At 41.3% G+C, this 19,210-nt stretch overlaps 1 protein-coding gene across 1 annotated transcript in view; it reads left to right on the top strand.

Moving 5' to 3' along the window:
- Window positions 1-5,366: 5,366 nt before the first annotated feature.
- Window positions 5,367-19,210, top strand: part of LOC124000440 (nuclear pore complex protein Nup93-like) — a 45,210-nt gene continuing 31,366 nt past the window's right edge. Inside the window, exon 1 of the mRNA XM_046306796.1 lies at window positions 5,367-5,516. The gene's annotated coding sequence lies outside the window, so the exon portion shown is untranslated. The remainder of the gene's footprint in view (window positions 5,517-19,210) is intronic.

Genomic DNA, 19,210 nt, shown 5'->3' with positions numbered 1-19,210 from the left:
TTCAATGACAGCCTAGGAACAGTGGGTTAACTGCCTGTTCAGGGGCAGAACGACAGATTTGTACCTTGTCAGCTCAGGGGTTTGAACTTGTTTGAACCTTCCGGTTACTAGTCCAACGCTCTAACCACTAAGCTACCCTGCCGCCCCACCATATTTGACTGTTTGTATGTTCTTTTTCTGTAATGCTGTGTTACTTTTACACCAGATGTAGCGGGACGCACACCTTCCAAAGAGTTCAGCTTTTGTCTCGTCAGTCCACAGAATATTTTCCCAAAAGTCTTGGGGATCATCAAGATGTTTTTTTGCCAAAGGTGAGACGAGCCTTTGTTCTTTTTGGTCAGCAGTGATTTTCGTCTTGGAACTCTGCCATGGATGCCATTTTTGCCCAGTGTCTTATGGTTGAGTCATGAACACTGACCATAACTGAGGCAAGTGAGGCCTGCCGTTCTTTAGATGTTGTGGGTTCTTTTGTGACCTCTTGGATGAGTCGTCGCTGCGCTCTTGGGGTAATTTTGGTAGGCCGGCCACTCCTGGGAAGGTTCACCACTGTTCCAAAGTTTCTCCATTTGTGGATAATGGCTCTCACCGTGGTTCGCTGGAGTCCCAACGCTTTAGAAATGGCTTTGTAACCCTTTCCAGACTGATAGATGTCAATTACTTTGTTTCATCTGTTCCTGAATTTCTTTGGATTGCGGCATGTCTTTCTTTTTGAGATATTTTGGCCTACTTCACTTCGTCTGACAGGTTCTATTTAAGTGATTTCTTGATTCCACAGGTCTGGCAGTAATCAGGCCTGGGTGTGGCTAGTGAAATTGAACTCGGCTTTCCAAAAAATGTGATTAACCACAGTAAATTCATGATTTAACAAGGGGGGGAAATTACTTTGTCACATAGGGCCATAAAGGTTCGGATAACTTTTTTTCCCTCAATAAATAAAATGATCACTTAACTGCATTTTGTGTTTTCTTGTGTAATATTAAAATGTTTGATCTGAAACATTTTAAGTGTGACGTGCAAAAAAATACGAATCAGGAAGGGGGCAAATACTTTTTCACAGCAATGTATATGTCAGAGCGGCATTGGACTATAGAGTACAGTATATACATATGAGATGGGTGATGCAATATTTACAAACAAGTAAAGTGACTAAGATACCATAGAATAGTACAGAGTACAGTTTACACATGAGATAAGTAATGCAAGATGGGAGACATTAAAGTGCCAAGTGTTTAATTTCCTTAAAGTGGCTAGTGATTCCTAATCTATGTCTATAGGCAGCAGCCTCTGATGTGCTGGAGATGGCTGTTTAATAGTCAGTGGTTTAGGATAGAATACACTATATACATATGTAACAGCATAGCTTCCGTCCCTCTCCTCACCCCTACCTGGGCTTGAACCAGGGACCCTCCGCACACAACAACTGACACCCACGAAGCATCATTATCCATCGCTCCACAAAAGCCGCGGCCCTTGCAGAGCAAGGGGAACAACTACTTCAAGGTCTCAGAGCAAGTGACGTCACCGATTGAAACGCTACTAGCGCACAACCCGCTAACTAGCTAGCCATTTCACATCGGTTACACATATGAAATGGGTAATGCAATATGTAAACAATATAAAAGTGACTAAGATACCGTATAATAGTGTGAAGTGCAGTTTATACATATGAGATGAGTAATGCTAGATGTAGAACATTATTAAAGTGGCTAGTGATCCATTTCTAAAAGTGACCAGTGATTCCTAATCAGCCTCTGATGTACTAATGATGGCTGTTTAGCAGTCAGATGGCCTTGAGAAAGAAGCTGTTTTTTACACTCTCAGTCCCAGCTTTGATGCACCTGTACTCAAATCAAAATCAAATGTATTTATATAGCCCTTCGTACATCAGCTGATATCTCAAAGTGCTGTACAGAAACCCAGCCTAAAACCCCAAACAGCAAGCAATGCAGGTGTAGAAGCACGGTGGCTAGGAAAAACTCCCTAGAAAGGCCAAAACCTAGGAAGAAACCTAGAGAGGAACCAGGCTATGTGGGGTGGCCAGTCCTCTTCTGGCTGTGCCGGGTGGAGATTATAACAGAACATGGCCAAGATGTTCAAATGTTCATAAATGATCAGTATGGTCGAATAATAATAAGGCAGAACAGTTGAAACTGGAGCAGCAGCACGGCCAGGTGGACTGGGGACAGCAAGCAGTCATCATGTCAGGTAGTCCTGGGGCATGGTCCTAGGGCTCAGGTCCGCCGAGAGAGAGAAAGAAAGAGAGAAGGAGAGAATTAGAGAACGCACACTTAGATTCACACAGGACACCGAATAGGACAGGAGAAGTACTCCAGATATAACAAACTGACCCTAGCCCCCCCGACACAAACTACTGCAGCATAATACTGGAGGCTGAGACAGGAGGGGTCAGGAGACACTGTGGCCCCATCCGAGGACACCCCCGGACAGGGCCAAACAGGAAGGATAGAACCACACACACTTTGCCAAAGCACAGCTCCCACACCACTAGAGGGATATCTTCAACCACCAACTCCTCACCCCTACCTGGGCTCGAACTGACCTCACCTTCTGGATGATAGCGGGGTGAACAGGCAGTGGCTCGGGTGGTTGATGTCCTTGATTATCCTTTTGGCCTTCCTATGGCATCGGGTGCTGTAGGTGTCCAGGAGGGTGGGAAGTTTGCCCCCAGTGATGTGTTGGGCAGACCGCACCACCCTTTGGTGGTTATGGGCGGTGCAGTTGCCCTACCAGGCAGTTATACAGCCCAACAGGATGCTCTCAATTGTGCATTTGTAAAAGTTTGTGAGGGTTTTAGGTGTTAAGCCAAATTTCTTTAGACTCCTGAGATTGAAGAGGCGCTGTTGAGCCTTCTTCACCACTCGGCAGACATTGAATATATCTGTGAACACACCAGCCGGCTGATCTGCCAGCCATGTCACGCCCTGGTCATTATATTTTGTGTTTTTGGTATATGTTTGGGTAAGCCAGGGTGTGACATGGGTTTATATGTTGTGTTTTCGTATTGGGGTTTGTAATAATTGGGATTGTGTATGATTAGGGGTGTGTCTAGTTAGGCTTGGCTGCCTGAGGCGATTCTCAATTGGAGTCAGCTGCTTATCGTTGTCTCTGATTGGGAACCGTATTTAGGCAGCCTGAGTTCGCGTTGTATTTTGTGGGTGTTTGTACCTGTCTCTGTGTTAGTCACCAGATAGGCTGTAATTAGTTCACGTTCCGTTTGTTGTTTTCTTATATCAGTTATTTCATGTACCGCGATATATGTCATTAAAAGTCATGAGTAACCTACACGCTGCATTTCGGTCTGACTCACTTCATTAAACAGACGAATGACGTTACAAGCCATCTGGTTTGCGCATGCTCTAAGAACGCTGCGTTCTCAGAGCATGCGCAGACCAGCTGGCTGGTGTGTTCACAGATATTTTCAATCTCTCCCTATCCCAGTCTGTTGTTTCTCAAAGCACCCACATGCTTCAAGATGGCCATCAGGTCTGGCAGCCTTTCGAGGGTTAACACACTTAAATGTCTTACGTCGGTCACGGAGAAGTCCTTGATAGCGGGCCACGTCGGTGGTACTGTATTATCCTCAAAGCGAGCGAAAAGGTGTTCAGCCTGTCCCCAACATGGCTGGATTTCCTTTTATAATCTGTTATTGTTTGTAGACCCTGCCACATATGTCATGTGTCTGAGCCATTGAACTGGGACTCAACTTTATCCCTATACCGATGTTTAGCCTGCTTGATTGCTTTGCGGAGGGAATAACTATACTGCTTGTGTTCTTCCATATTTCACATTTATTTTCTAAACTTTATTTAACTAGGCAAGTCAGTTAAGAACAAATTCTTACTTACAATGACAGCCTAGGAACAGTGGGTTAACTGCCTTGTTCAGGGGCAGAATGACAAATCTTGACCTTGTCAGCTCGGGGATTCGATCTACCAACCTTTTGGTTGCTGGCCCAACACGCTAACCACTAGGCTACCTGCCACCACAGTCTTCTTGCCCTGCTTAAATGTGGTGGTTCGCGCTTTCAGTTTTGCACGAATGCTCCCATCTATCCACGGTTTCTGTTTGGGGTAGGTTTTAATAGTCACAATGGGTACAACATCTCCTATACATGCACTTCCTGATAAACTGATTCACCGTATCGGTATATGTGTCAATATTATTTCCTCAAGCTACTCTGAACATATCCCAGTCCACGTGATAAAAACATTCTTGAAGCATGGTTTCCGATTGGTCAGACCAGTGTTGAAATAGTCCTTACCATGGGTGCTTCCTGTTTGAGTGTCTGCCTATAGGAGGGGAGGAGCAAGATGGAATCGTGGTCCGATTTGCTGAATGGAGGGCCGTATATGTATTCTGGAAGGTAGTATAGCAATGGTTGAGGGTTCTAGCAGCGTGAGTACAATAATCAATATGTTGATAGAATTTCGGGAGCCTTTTCCTCAAATTTGCTTTGTTAAAATCCCCAGCTACGATAAATGCAGCCTCGGGATATGTGGTTTCCAGTTTGCATAAAGTACAGTGAAATTCTTTGAGGGCAGTCATGGTATCCGCTGGGAGGAGACTTAAGTTTCTGTATACTATTACAGTTACACCATAAGTCGTTAATCATAAAATATATACCTCCACCCTTCTTCTTCCCAGAGATATATTTGTTCCAGTTGGCGTAATGTACTGAGAACCCAACTGGCTTTACAGAGTCAGACAGTGTATCTCGAGAGAGCCATGTTTCCGTGAAGGAAAGTATGTTACAATCACTGGTGTCTCTCTGAAAAGCAACTCTCGCCTTGAGCTCATCAATTTTATTATCCAGAGATTCGACATTAGTGAGTAAAATACTCGGGAGCAGTGGGTGGTGTGCACGCTTACTAAATCGTACCAGAAGAACGACTCGAGTACCTCTTCTCCGCCGGTGTTGTTTTGGGTCAGCCTCTGGAATAAGTTATATTGTTCTGGGGAGAGCAAACAAAGGATCCACTCCAGGGAAGTCGTAATCCTAGTCGTAATGCTGGAAGTTCTGGTCGGTTATCTTCCTGGCTGTATGTAATGACACAAAACAATTCCTGAGCCAATAACGTAAAAAATAGTACTAAAACAAACAAAATACTGCAGAGTTGCAGGGTGTTGGCCTGAACTAGGACTAAATAGATTAATAGTGGGATGGGGTGTTTTAAATATATTTTTTTGTGAGTTTACTGTTAGATCGGAGGGTACTTGTTTATTTGTCATGTATTTATTTCAAGCAATGTATACGGGGTTTATACTCCAGTCTAGTAGGTGGCGGTATTACAACATGTATTGGATGCCAACCGCTATTAAACCTCATCGAAGAAGAATAAAACGAGGCCTCATCCAATCAGACTAAACCTCAGACGTGCCGGGGTAAAATGTATGTCCGACTGGAAAACAAATGAGATGAGCACAAAAGAGTGAAAACAACTGTCAAAACTACTATTTGTGGAACAGGAAAGGATCATTTGCTATCTAGGATTCATGTAAGTTACCCAGCTAATACGCGTTACAACTAGTTATGAACCTGCCGTTGCATGTCACTAGCTTAGCTATAGTTAACTTGCTAAAGTGCTAGCTTGCTTTGTACCTGTAAACGAACTGATTCTTAAATGTGTAATTCGTATTAGTGTTGTTAGCTTTGGGACACAATATCGGGAGTCTAATACACAGACTCCCGATGTTGTTGTGGGCAGTCATCAAAGTCAATTATTCTAGGCTTTCCACGCTAGTTAGCTAGCCAGCCTAGTTGCTCATCGTGCCAAGGGGGCATGCGCGCGCTGGTTTCGATTCAGCTGTCATTGCGTGGCTGCATGCATCTTGATGCAAGTAGTTTGCAGAAAAGTCACAACTAGGTGAAACGCTATGTCAGTTATTTACGCCGACATTGTGGATAACAGAGCAAAAGGCTCCAAACAGAAAAATGACATTCACATGCTATGGCAGAATAATGAACACTGACCAGTCCATCTCGACAACACAATTATCATGTTATTTACAAAATGTACGTTTCGAAAGATATATACGACGCTCAACCGAACAATCAGGTTACATTTTGTGTAATACACAATTAATTGGTAACGTAAACTCGTACATCGCCTTGGTCCGTACAATTGCCCTTATTTTAGCGCTCCCAAAACGTAATACTTCCAGATTAACTGTAATGTCAATACCATCGCAAAGCACAATTTCTCCCCTTTCCAACATAATCAATTACATGTCCTAAACGCTGCCCGTTTCTGCATAATTCTAGCAGGCAATGAGCCCCGTCGGGTCTTTTTAAAAATGGCGGGTGGGATCTGTCCAACTTTATCGCCTCTAAAATGTAAATAAAACACTATAAAGTGTTTTTATATAATGTGTCATTACATACCTATTTGAAGGTTTGTGTCGAATTTGAATCGGGATTTTAGGGCGGTGCTAAAGTGATCTTAGACGTAAGCGGCGGCTTTGAGAATGATGATCACATGCAATGATGATGCAAAAAATGACTAGGTATCCCCCCTTACTCCGTCACTGTCCAGTTCTTGTTTTTAAACGATGAGAGAAGTGATACACCTGGTGGAGAGATTGTAAGACAGAAATAGTTGCTTTATGCGTGCTGTACGTTACGACATGACACGCCACGATGTAATGGAGGGTGTGTTTTTTTTTCAACTTTTCTCCAATACTATAGAGGCATTACCATGTCGATCAACGCTTGAATAGAAACCTAGTTCACACCCCCGATTTTGAGGTCAACACAGTCCCTACAGTCCCATTAGTTTTCTTTGTAGCCTTGTTTGAATGTCGCGGTTATGCATATTTGTACGTTTACGTTATATACAGGGTGAAACTAATGAGAGCAAAATCGTCTAAATGTTACTTACAAGCCAGAATGTTTAATAAAATTACATTTGAACTTACTCTACCGGTTGTCCGGTGGTGTTGGTACTTCAGATGGTTGAAATTTGAGATAAAATGTCCACAGGAAAGTATTGTTTACCAGACTTTTTCAAGCACGGGTACTGCAGTAGAAATTTCTGGCACATGCAAAATCATAGTCATCTATGATATTGGCGATCCCCACAATTTAATGTGCATCCCACAACCTCCTATGCGGGAGGGAAATATGAGTCCCCCAAAACTGAACTCCCAAAAAAGAAATCCAACAACTTTCTGTTAAAAATCAATAAAACAGATCTGAATCCTACACAGACTCCAGCGGAACCTGGGAGGGCGGGTCTTCCGCCGCCAGTACATTTACATTTACATTTAAGTCATTTAGCAGACGCTCTTATCATGTCTTCCGATGTAAAGTCCTTGAGTCCCAAAAACCTTTCTGCTGCAGCCACAATAATGTGCCGTTTGTTTGGCTTCTTTGAGACTTGTGCTGTACAGTTTGACTGGAAATGAACGCAACAAAATACACTTAAAAAAATATATATTTTTAAAATTATTCCACAACAATACAACACGGCAAGAGTAAGTACTACGAGAAAAGGTAAATCAACACCCCCCCCCCTTAAAAAAATACATTAAAACAATGGCAAAATACAAATGAGTTAAATTGGAATAGTAATAATAATAATAATGACTAAATAAGACAAATGACAAGAGATACCAACATATGCACAAAGCAATATAAACAGTACATTACAGAGAGACAATAGCTACATTGATCTACAAGCTCACATCCACCAACCTCAATGGAAGTGTTTCCATATAGTCCAGGAAGGGTTGCCATATTTTCAGAAAGTGGTTGAATTGATTTCTTAAAGCATAGGTAATCGTCTCCATAGGAATACACTTACTCATTTCAGAGAGACATCTTGTAATTAGGAGAGGGGAATCCGATTTCCATGTCAATGCAACACATTTTCTGGCAAGGATGATTTTTCTGTAAATTTGATTTTCAAATGATTCCTCAAAATTACATTTGAAGTTACCCAGAATGCATATTTCAGGGTCAAGTGGGACAGGGACCTCTATAATAAAGACCAGGGTGTCACAAACATCATGCCAGAAGGCTTGTCATTTAGTACACTGCCAAGTAGAATGCAAAAAAGCGCCTTCTGTTTTTCCACATCTAAAACACATTTCTGATATTTCAAGGTTATATCTACAGTGAGGCAAAAAAAAAATTTAGTCAGCCACCAATTGTGCAAGTTCTCCCACTTAAAAGGATGAGGCCTGTAATTTTCATCATAGGTACAGTTCAACTATGACAGACAAAATGAGAGAAAAAAATCCAGAAAATCTCATTGTAGGATTTTAAATGTATTTATTTGCATATTATGGTGGAAAGTAAGTATTTGGTCAATAACAAAAGTTTCTCAATACTTTGTTATATACCCTTTGTTGGCAATGACAGGTCAAAGGTTTTCACACACTGTTGCTGGTATTTTGGCCCATTCCTCCATGCAGATCTCCTTTAGAGCAGTGCTGTTTTGGGGCTGTTGCTGGGCAACACGGACTTTCAACTCCCTCCAAAGATTTTCTATGGAGTTGAGATCTGTAGACTGGCTAGGCTACTCCAGGACCTTGAAATGCTTCTTACGAAGCCACTCCTTCGTTGCCCGGGCAGTGTGTTTGGGATCGTTGTCATGCTGAAAGACCCAACCACGTTTCATCTTCAATGCCCTTGCTGATGGAAGGAGGTTTTCACTCAAAATCTCACAATACATGGCCCCATTCATTCTTTCCTTTACACGGATCAGTCATCCTGGTCCCTTTGCAGAAAAACCCAAAGCATGATGTTTCCACCCCCATGCTTCACAGAAAGTATGGTGTTCTTTGGATGCAACTCAGCATTCTTTGTCTTCCAAACACGCGAGTTGAGTCTTTATCAAAAAGGTATATTTTGGTTTCCATCTGACTGTGACATTCTCCCAACCTTCTTCTGGATCATCCAAATGCTCTCTAGCAAACTTCAGATGGGCCTGGACATGTACTGGCTTAAGCAGGGGGACAAGTCTGGCACTGCAGGATTTGAGTCCCTGGCGGCGTAGTGTGTTACTGATGGTAGGCTTTGTTACTTTGGTCCCAGCTCTCTGCAGGTCATTCACTAGGTCCCCCCGTGTGGTTCTGGGATTTTTGCTCACTGTTCTTGTGATCATTTTGACCCCACGGGGTGAGATCTTGCGTGGATCCCCAGATCGAGGGAGATTATCAGTGGTCTTGTATGTCTTCCATTTCTTAATAATTGCTCCCACAGTTGATTTCTTCAAACCAAGCTGCTTACTTATTGCAGATTGTCTTCCCAGCCTGGTGCAGGTCTACAATTTTGTTTCTGGTGTCCTTTGACAGCTCTTTGGTGTTGGCCATAGTGGAGTTTTGTAGTGTGACTGTTTGAGGTTGTGGACAGGTGTCTTTTATACTGATAACAAGTTCAAACAGGTGCCATTAATACATACAGGTAATGAGTGGAGGACAGAGGAGCCTCTTAAAGAAGTTGTTACAGGTCTGTGAGAGCCAGAAATCTTGCTTGTTTGCAGGTGACCAAATACTAATTTTCCACCATTTGCTAATAAATTCATTAAAAATCCTACAATGTGATATTCTGGATTTCTTTTTCTCATTTTGTCTTTCATATTTGAAGTGCACCTATGATGAAAATGACAGGCACCTCTCATCTTTTTAAGTGGGACAACTTGCAGAATTGGTGGCTGACTAAATACTTTTTTGCCCCACTGTATAAGTCTAGATTTGATGGTCGCTCACACACTATCTTGGCATAAGTCTGACCATAGACCCTCATCAATTGTAGTATTCAAATCGGATTCCCATCGCTCTCTCGTTATGTACATCTAGTTTTGGGCATTGTTGCAATAGCAATGAGTACTCTCTGGATTTAAATATATGTGTCATTGTTATCATGGAGTAGTTCTATTTTTGATAGGTTTGGTAAAGTCATCTGAGTAAAAAAAAAAACTGTAAATAACAAAATAAATGATTATTGGACAACTGGTATTTCTTTTATAGTTGCTCAAATGACATAAGTACCCCATTTATATAACAATGTTCTAAATCTGTTATTCCCTTCTCATGCCGCTGTTGAAACATGTTGTTATCCAAGATCATTGGCAGGAGTCTGTTTTGCCACCGGGGTGTTTTGGGTGACAAGTCTTGTTTCAGACCAAATAACTTATGAATTTCATACCAATATCTTACTAAATTGATGGTACAGGGATTGATAGTTTTTGTTGATATAGTCTTGGGGTTCCACTTGTACATAATATTACTCCCAACTAGAGGTCAACCGATTAATCGGCATGGCTGTTAAATTAGGGCCGATTGAGAAAACTTTTTTAAAAACATTTTCATTTTAACAATCGGTAATCAGCCTTTTTGTACGCGCCGATTATGGCCGATTACATTGCAATCCACGAGGAGACTGTGGGCAGGCTTGACCACCTGTTGCGCAAGTGCAGCACCAAAATTACCTTGTGGCTGCAAGGAGCCATGGTAAGATGCTAGCATTAAACTTACCTTGTAAAAAAGCAATCAATCTTCACATAATCACTAGTTAACTACACATGGTTGATGATATTACTAGGTTAACTAGCTTGTTCTGCGTTGCATATAATCAATGTGGTGCCTGTTAATTTATCATCGAATCATAGCCTACTTTAACTTGATGATTTAACAAAAACGCATTTGCGAACTACCTGCATCAAGATGCATGCAACTACGCAATGACCGCTGAATCTAAACCAGCGCGCACATGCCCCCTTGGCACGATGAGCAACTAGGCTGGCTAGCTAACTAGTGTGGAAAGCCTAGAATAACTGATTTTGATGACTGCCCACAACAACATCGGGAGTCTGTGTATTAGACTCCCGATATTGTGTCCCAGGCTAACAACAATAATACGAATTACACATTTAAGAATCAGTTTGTTTACAGGTACAAAGCAAGCTAGCACTTTAGCAAGCTAACTATAGCTAAGCTAGTGGCATGCAACGGCAGGTTCATAACTAGTTGTAACACAGTCTGACTGAGCAGTGGTAGGCAGCAGCAGGCTCGTAAGCATTCATTCAAACAGCAGCTCTTAGCAATGCTGGGATGCACAGCGCTGTTTATGACTTCAAGCCTATCAACTCCCGAGATTAGGCTGGCAATACTAAAGTGCCTATAAGAACATCCAATAGTCAAAGGTATATGAAATACAAATGGTATAGAGAGAAATAGTCCTATAATTCCTATAATAACTACAACCTAAAACTTCTTAACTGGGAATATTAAAGGAACCACCAGCTTTCATATGTTCTCATGTTCTGAGCAAGGCACTTAAACTTTAGCTTTTTACATGGCACATATTGCACTTTTACTTTCTTCTCCAACATTGTGTTTTTGCATTATTTAAACCAAATTGAACATGTTTCATTATTTATTTGAGACTAAATGGTTTTTATTTATGTATTATATTAAGTTTAAAAAAAGTTAATTGTTCATTCAGTATTGTTGTAATTGTCATTTATTATATATATATATATATATTGGTATCAGATTTTATTTGGTCCTCCAATAATCGGTATCAGCTTTGAAAAATCATCGGTCGACCTCTACTCCCAACCTCTAAATTAAGAACATTTCCATCTCAGTCGAAGATGGGGCTGGTTCATTTTCAAATAGTAATGAAATTAATCTAATTTGCGCTCCCCAATAACATATCTTAAAAATTGGTAGGCGTAGACCTCCTAGACTATAATCCCACGTTAATTTGTCCAGGCTCACCCTTACAAATTGTCTTATGGTCTTGTTAAAGAAACTCTTGGGTAGGGATATGGGTAAAGATTGAAATAGGTAGAACGTTCATCTTAATACAGCTAATTCTCCCAAATAATGTGAGAGTCAGATCTGTCCATCTATTCAACTCATCCACCACCTTCTGAACCAAGACAGAGTAGTTAAGCTTGTACAAATTTCTTAAGTCATTATCTACTTTAATTCCTAGACATTTGAACCCCTGTGGCAACCATCTGAAGGGATCCATTTATTCACAGATGCTATAGTCAAAGCGAGTCAGTGGAAGCATTTCACTTTTGTCCATGTTGACTTTGTAACCTGATATAGAGCTAGCTGTATGTACCCCAAAGCGTCTGTAGTTTTGATGGGTCGAGTCAGAGAGGAACAAAATAATGTAGTTTGCAAACAATGTGATCCTATGCGTTATCTGGCCCACCTGAAAGCCCTTTATGGCAGGATCCGTTCTTATGGCCTCCGCCAGAGGTTCAATAGCTAGCACAAAAAGGAGTGGGGAAAGTGAACAGCCCTGTCTACTACCTCTAAAGATTGGGAATGTGGCTGACATCATGCCATTAGTTTTGATCTTGGCTTGCGGTTTATAGTATAAAGTCTTACCCCAGTTGACAAACAGAGGACCAAAGTTAAATTTAGCAAGTACCTTGAATAGGTATGGCCACTCCAGCCTATCAAAGGCCTTTTCAGGGTCTAGAGTTACTGCTATACTAGGATCGCTCCTCACACTGGCCATGTGAATTACATTGAATAACCTTTGAAATTATTGGTGGAGGATCTTTTCTGTATGAAGCCTGTTTGATCGGTATTAATCAGGTTGGCCAAATATGGTCCTAATCTATTAGCCATCGTCTTAGAAATCGATTTATAGTCATCATTGAGGAGCGAGATCGGCCTATAGGAAGAGCATTGTAGAGGATCTTTATTTTTGTATGTGTAACTGTTATAATAGCTGTGGAAAAGGAGTCCGGTAGGCTCTGCGTCTCAGCTGCTAAAGTTAGAACATCCATCGAGTGGAATAAGCAAATCCTTACTCCTTAAAGCCATCGTCTCCTGGTGATTTGCTGGATTGTGGCAAAGAAATTGCCTTTTCGAGTTCTGTGAAGGGGCAATCTAGTTAGTTTTGGTCTTCCTGTGTGAGGTACGGTAGATCAATAGTAGACAGAAATGTGTCTCATTGCTGGTTCCGTTCCATCAGAAGTGTATAACTTAGAATAGTATTGTTTAAATTAATCATTATCTTCCGGGTTGTGAGACACTTGACCGTTCTCTATTTCAATAGAGTTGATGGTTCTCAAATTCTCAGCTTTTCTGTCACACACTTTGTGTGTGTTCTCCCCCAATTCATAATGTCTTTGCCTAGTTCTAAGAATGAGTTTCAGTTTTGTTATTATATTTTAGTTTTTTATTCACCAATGAGCGAGCGGTATGTTTCTTTAGAGACACATTTTTGGTGTTCTTTTTGTATTAATAAGATTTCATTCTCTAATTCATCCAATTCAGCAGTGCATTTCCTTTTAAGACCTTTGGTATAGGAAATGATTTGACCCCTAAGAAAGGCCTTTTGTGTATCCCAGAGTCCAAAACTATTGGGAGAGGACAGTTTGTTTCACAGACAAACATAATTTGGTCTCTGATAAATTGACAAAATTCTGCCAGTTTCAAAAGAGTTGGGTTTAGGCACCATCTATAAGTCCCTTGAACTCCGCCTGGCATCCAAACAGAAAGTGTGAGGGGAGAATGATCTGAGATAGTTCTGGATGAATACTCAGTTTCCACAACTATGGGTTACCTGTGCTGATAGGAGAAAATAATCAATCCGGGTATAAGAGTTAGGTGGCAAGAGTAGAATGAGTAATCCCTATCTTGTGGGTGGAGCTGTCTCCCTATGTCTTTCATAAATGATAGTGCATTTGGTGGACTTAGTCAATGAGGTTGCTTTAGTTGAGGATCTATCCAGAATCGTGTCCAGGCAAAAATGAAAGTCACCCCAAACTAAGTGTTCCCTGAAATTCTGCTACCTTGAGGAATATATCTTGAATTAAAGTACAATCATAATTAGGTGCATATGCATTAAGCAAGGTCCAATATTCAGAATGCATTCTGCCATGGACCCCTACATAACATCCCAGTGGATCAAAAAAAAAAATTGTAACACAGAGTAAATTCTTATTAATCAACACAGCTACTACCGGTGTCTTTGTGTTTTATGAAGAGGCAAAGACCTGTCCTACCCATTCCCTCTTTAACCTTTTATGTTGTGCCCCTGTCATTGCCTTCTTTGATCACTTTGAAGATGTGAGCTAGTCTAACTTCTTCCTGAGGTTCTTTTTCCATTGTTTCTTGGTCTGTTGGTGCTTCCCTTTCCTTTCTATCTCGTAGGCATATCACCACTCATGGCTACAATGTAGTAATCAGTATGGATAAAGTTACCAAGTTTTAGGATAAGTTTGTTTAAAGATTTATCTGGAGTTCTCGGTCACTTCTTTCTAGCTTTGCTGCATCACGTAATCCCCCAAAATACACCCTTTTAACACATCTTTTGTCTGGCAGTAAACATTTACTACAGGCTGTTGTGTATCCACTAGCATCACTTGTTTTCTCAATTTTTCACCTCCACATAGGATATTTGATTGAGCGCTCTAACTTTTGCCACCTCAATTTCCTTCACCCTTGCAAGGCACTCCGGATCATGATCCCCACCACAATTGCAACAACGTTGTCCTTCTACACTCCGTTCTTCAGTATACTCTGTTTGTCTACACACACTTGAAACATGGCCAAATCCTTTACAATTCTTACACTGCAGTGGTTTGGGGTGAATGCTCTTACGGCATATCTTACATATCCAAGCTTCACATGCGTAGGTATTTGCTCTTTATCAAAAAACAACAGGACCGACAGACTTTCTTTTCTCCATTCACCCAGCAGGTCAGACGCTGGGCACAAACCACGCCAGGAATTCTCTTCAGGTATTCAACGGGTGCTCTACTACAAAGTTCCAAACGCCAAACTAATGTTTTCTGGATTCTTTTGAGGCCCACTGCAATCTTCCTCTGCTCTTCAGAAATACAAATAATCAAAATAAGACCACTCCTGGCCACTCTGAAAGACTCTTATCCAAGCACATACTTCACCATTTAACACCTCAAACAGGTTTCCCACATATGCATTCTTACTCAACAAACACATCCCAAAAAGAAGCGATTCATTATCATTTACACACGTATCCTCCACTCCAATTTTAGGCAATTTCCTTTTTGTTCCAGTTTGCAATATTACTGTTGTCCATTCAGAACATTCGTCTTCACCAAATTTACTCGACGCGCTGCTTAATTCGAACTCATCATCCACTTCCGCCATCTTCCCACTACAGCGTTCTGTGCAAAATCAAATGCTTACATACTTCAGTTAATTTGCGTGCACTTCAGTCTTGTGCACATGCCTTCGGTCATGAACAAACTCATGTCTGAAGTCTGCAGGTATTTATACTAAACCAATATATGAACGCAACTATTTCAACAATTTTACTGTGTTCCAGTTCCTAATAAGGAAATCAGTAAATTGTCTAAAACTCATTAGGCCTTAATCTATACATTTCACATGACTGGGCAGGGTCACAGCCATGGGTGGGCCTGGGAGGGCATAGGCCCACACACTGGGGAGTTAGGCCCAGCCAATCAGAATGAGATTTTCCCCACAAAAGGGCTTTATTACAGACAGAAATACTCCTCAGTTTCATCGGGTGTCTGGCCTCAGACGATCCCGCAGGTGAAGAAGCCGGATGTGTGGAGGTCCTGGGCTGGTGTGGTTCCACGTGGTCTGCTGTTGTGAAACTGGTTGGACATACTGCCAAATTTTCTAAAATGACTGGTGGTGGCTTATGGTAGAGAAATAAACATTAAATTCTCTGGCAACAGCTCTGGTGGACATTCCCGCAGTCAGCTTGTCAATTGCATGCTATCTCAACTTGACACCTGTGGCATTGTTATGTGACAAAACTGCACATTTTAGGGTGGCCTTTTATTGTCACCAGCACAAGGTGCACCTGTTTAATGATGCTGTTTAATCAGCTTCTTGATATTTACATTTACATTTAAGTCATTTAGCAGACGCTCTTATCCAGAGCGACTTACAAATTGGTGCATTCACCTTATGACATCCAGTGGAATATGCCACACCTGTCAGGTGGATGGGTTATCTTGGCAAAAGATTTTGCACAACAACTCTAAATGCAATCGTGTGTTAAACAGTTTTGTAAAATAGTCATTTTTATTTCTCAACTGGTAATTGAACTGCACATCCCATTCAACATTCAAGTGCATAGGCAACAAGCTATCAGTGCGTCACCCACCACTATACAATGCGAGCTGGAGGCATTATGTATTCCGAAACCTGAATGTTTTCTTTCATATTATGAGCCATGTCTTACCTTGCTTCAAAGTAGCCTGTAGGCTAAATCTGACCATGGAAACTTGGAGGCAATTCTTCAAAGGAGGTACATGAGTTTCAAGTTTGGGGAGGAATACAATTTATCCTACCATTCTGCGTGCCAGTTGATTTTCATATGCACATTTTTGTGGAACAGTTTCATATTGCTTTTGTTTCTCAATCATTTTCACATGGTTAATGATAAAAATATGTTTTCATAACATGAAAATCTAAAAGTTAAAGTCAACTAACGCGAGATCACCAGCCTCTGCCATACGGACACATTAATACACCGTGATCCATTGGCGGCTAAAGAAATAAGCTCATGGAACTCAGCCTATAGACCAATGCAGTAGTAGGGGCCTATAACGTTGTTCTGTCACACAGTGGATTGGTTATTATAGAGGGGGATTGTTGGAAAGTTTTTCAAATAGTTGTGAGAAACTTTAGTTTTAATATATTGTCATTCACAATGGATGTTAAAAATAAACACTTTCCTACATTTCTGCACGGCAGGCCAAGGTACTTCTATGCTTGCTCAGGCGCGTGCACTCCCTCAACATTATCAGAACTCGCTCGACATTATCAGGACAGAGAAACAATGAAACAAGGAATGCGTACGAATTGGCGGGAGACAGCTGAGAGACTCACTTATTTTGCCACACCTGCCCATGTCTCAACATTTTACTCAAGACACATCTTCACACGTTAGATGCCTTTCACTGACATTTGCAACTCAATCAGATAGGCCTATTGCCACCCGCCCTGCCCAAATTGCAGGCTTCCCAATTGAGCATAGGCTTACGAGCTTGTGATTTGAAACAATCCACATAAATTTTTTATAGAAATTAATGATCCTCGATTCCTCTGTGGCTCAGTCATGCTTTCTGGTGAAGTATTTTGAATTATTTTATTTATTGCTGTATAGGCAGGATATTATATAGTTTTGACATTAATTTCCATTTACTTCCTTATTGGACCCACCATTATGCCATTTATCTCCTGTTCTATTGGTGCTCATATCAACTTTCTTTCGTTGTCCAGAACCCAAAGGCACAATCCTGGTTGTTGCATCTTTAGAATCCCCCTCTTTCTAAGTTTTGAACAGATTTTCATCTCTGTCACGTATGAAATCACTATCAGGTGCGCAGGTTTAGAATGGTGTTTTCCTGCGAATTGCATTTTGGTAAGTGTTTGAAAATAGTCCAAATGGGATTCAGGTCATTCTGAGCACCGTGGATGGACGCCCTAATGGGTTATGCACCCAATGCATATGCTTACATTTCTCAAAGGGCCAGTAAATTCAAATCTTCCTGGTCACATTGTCCAGCGCCACATCTTCCTAATGGAAACTCTGGTACAGGCGCTCTAAAAAGTTGGATTAACAATACTTTCCTGTGGATTATTAGTCTCAAATTAAAAGCTGCTGAAGGACAAACCGCACAGACAAGCGGTAGAGTAAGTTTCAAGTGTAATTTAATGTTGTAAGGAACATTGTGTTGTAAGGAACATTTACATGATTTTGCAGGCGGCATTCTGCCTTCTTCCTACAGTTTTCAACCATTAGCTTAGCCCACGATCACCTCATGTGAACTACAATCCCGACGCTGTGTTTTAACATTTACAAAACATCAATAATCATCACTTGCGATACAGCTTTCGTAACATTTAAAAATATATATATATATTTTTTAATTAACCAGATCAGCCAGTTGAGAACAAGTTCTCATTTACAACTGCGACCTGGCCAAGATCAAGTAAAGCAGTGCGACACAAACAATACAGTTACACATGGGATAAACAAACGTACAATAACACAATAGAAAAATCTATATACAGTGTTTACAAATGTAGTAACATTAGAAAGGTAAGGCAATAAATCTAATCAAATTTTATTTGTCACATGCACTAACATCTGCTAACCATGTGTGAGTGTAGCGAAATGCTTGTGCTTCTAGTTCCGACAATGCAGTAATAACCAACAAGTAATCTAGCTAACAATTCCAAAACTACTACCTTATAGACACAAGTGTAAGGGATAAAGAATATGTACATAAAGATATATGAATGAGTGATGGTACCGAGCGGCATAGGCAAGATACAGTAGATGGTATTGAGTGCAGTATATACATATGAGGTGAGTATGTAAACAAAGTGGCGTAGTTAAAGTGGCTAGTGATACATGTATTACATAAGGATGCAGTGGATGATATAGAGTACAGTATATACATATGCATATGATATGAATAATATAGGGTATGTAACATTATATAAGGTAGCATTGTTTAAAGTGGCTAGTGATATATTTGACATTTCCCATCAATTCCCATTATTAAAGTGGCTGGAGTTGAGTCCGTGTGTTGGCAGCAGCCACTCAATGTTAGTGGTGGCTGTTTAACAGTCTGATGGCCTTGAGATAGAAGCTGTTTTTCAGTCTCTCGGTCCCAGCTTTGATGCACCTGTACTGACCTCGCCTTCTGTATGATAGTGGGGTGAACAGGCAGTGGCTCGGGTGGTTGTTGTCCTTGATGATCTTTATGGCCTTCCTGTGACATCTGGTGGTGTAGGTGTCCTGGAGGGCAGGTAGTTTGCCCCCGGTGATGCGTTGTGCAGACCTCACTACCCTCTGGAGAGCCTTACGGTTGAGGGCGGAGCAGTTGCCGTACCAGCCGGTGATACAGCCCGACAGGATGCTCTCAATTGTGCATCTGTAGAAGTTTGTGAGTGCTTTTGGTGACAAGCCAAATTTCTTCAGCCTCCTGAGGTTGAATAGGCGCTGCTGCGCCTTCTTCACGATGCTGTCTGTGTGGGTGGACCAATTCAGTTTGTCTGTGATGTGTACGCCGAGGAACTTAAAACTTACTACCCTCTCCACTACTGTTCCATCGATGTGGATAGGGGGGTGTTCCCTCTGCTGTTTCCTGAAGTCCACAATCATCTCCTTAGTTTTGTTGAGTGTGAGGTTATTTTCCTGACACCACACTCCGAGGGCCCTCACCTCCTCCCT

Source organism: Oncorhynchus gorbuscha, linkage group LG02 (genome assembly GCF_021184085.1).
Source record: "Oncorhynchus gorbuscha isolate QuinsamMale2020 ecotype Even-year linkage group LG02, OgorEven_v1.0, whole genome shotgun sequence".
NCBI lineage: Eukaryota > Metazoa > Chordata > Actinopteri > Salmoniformes > Salmonidae > Oncorhynchus > Oncorhynchus gorbuscha.
The sequence above is the reverse complement of the archived record's forward strand: the minus strand, read 5'-3'. Positions and strand labels throughout refer to the sequence as shown.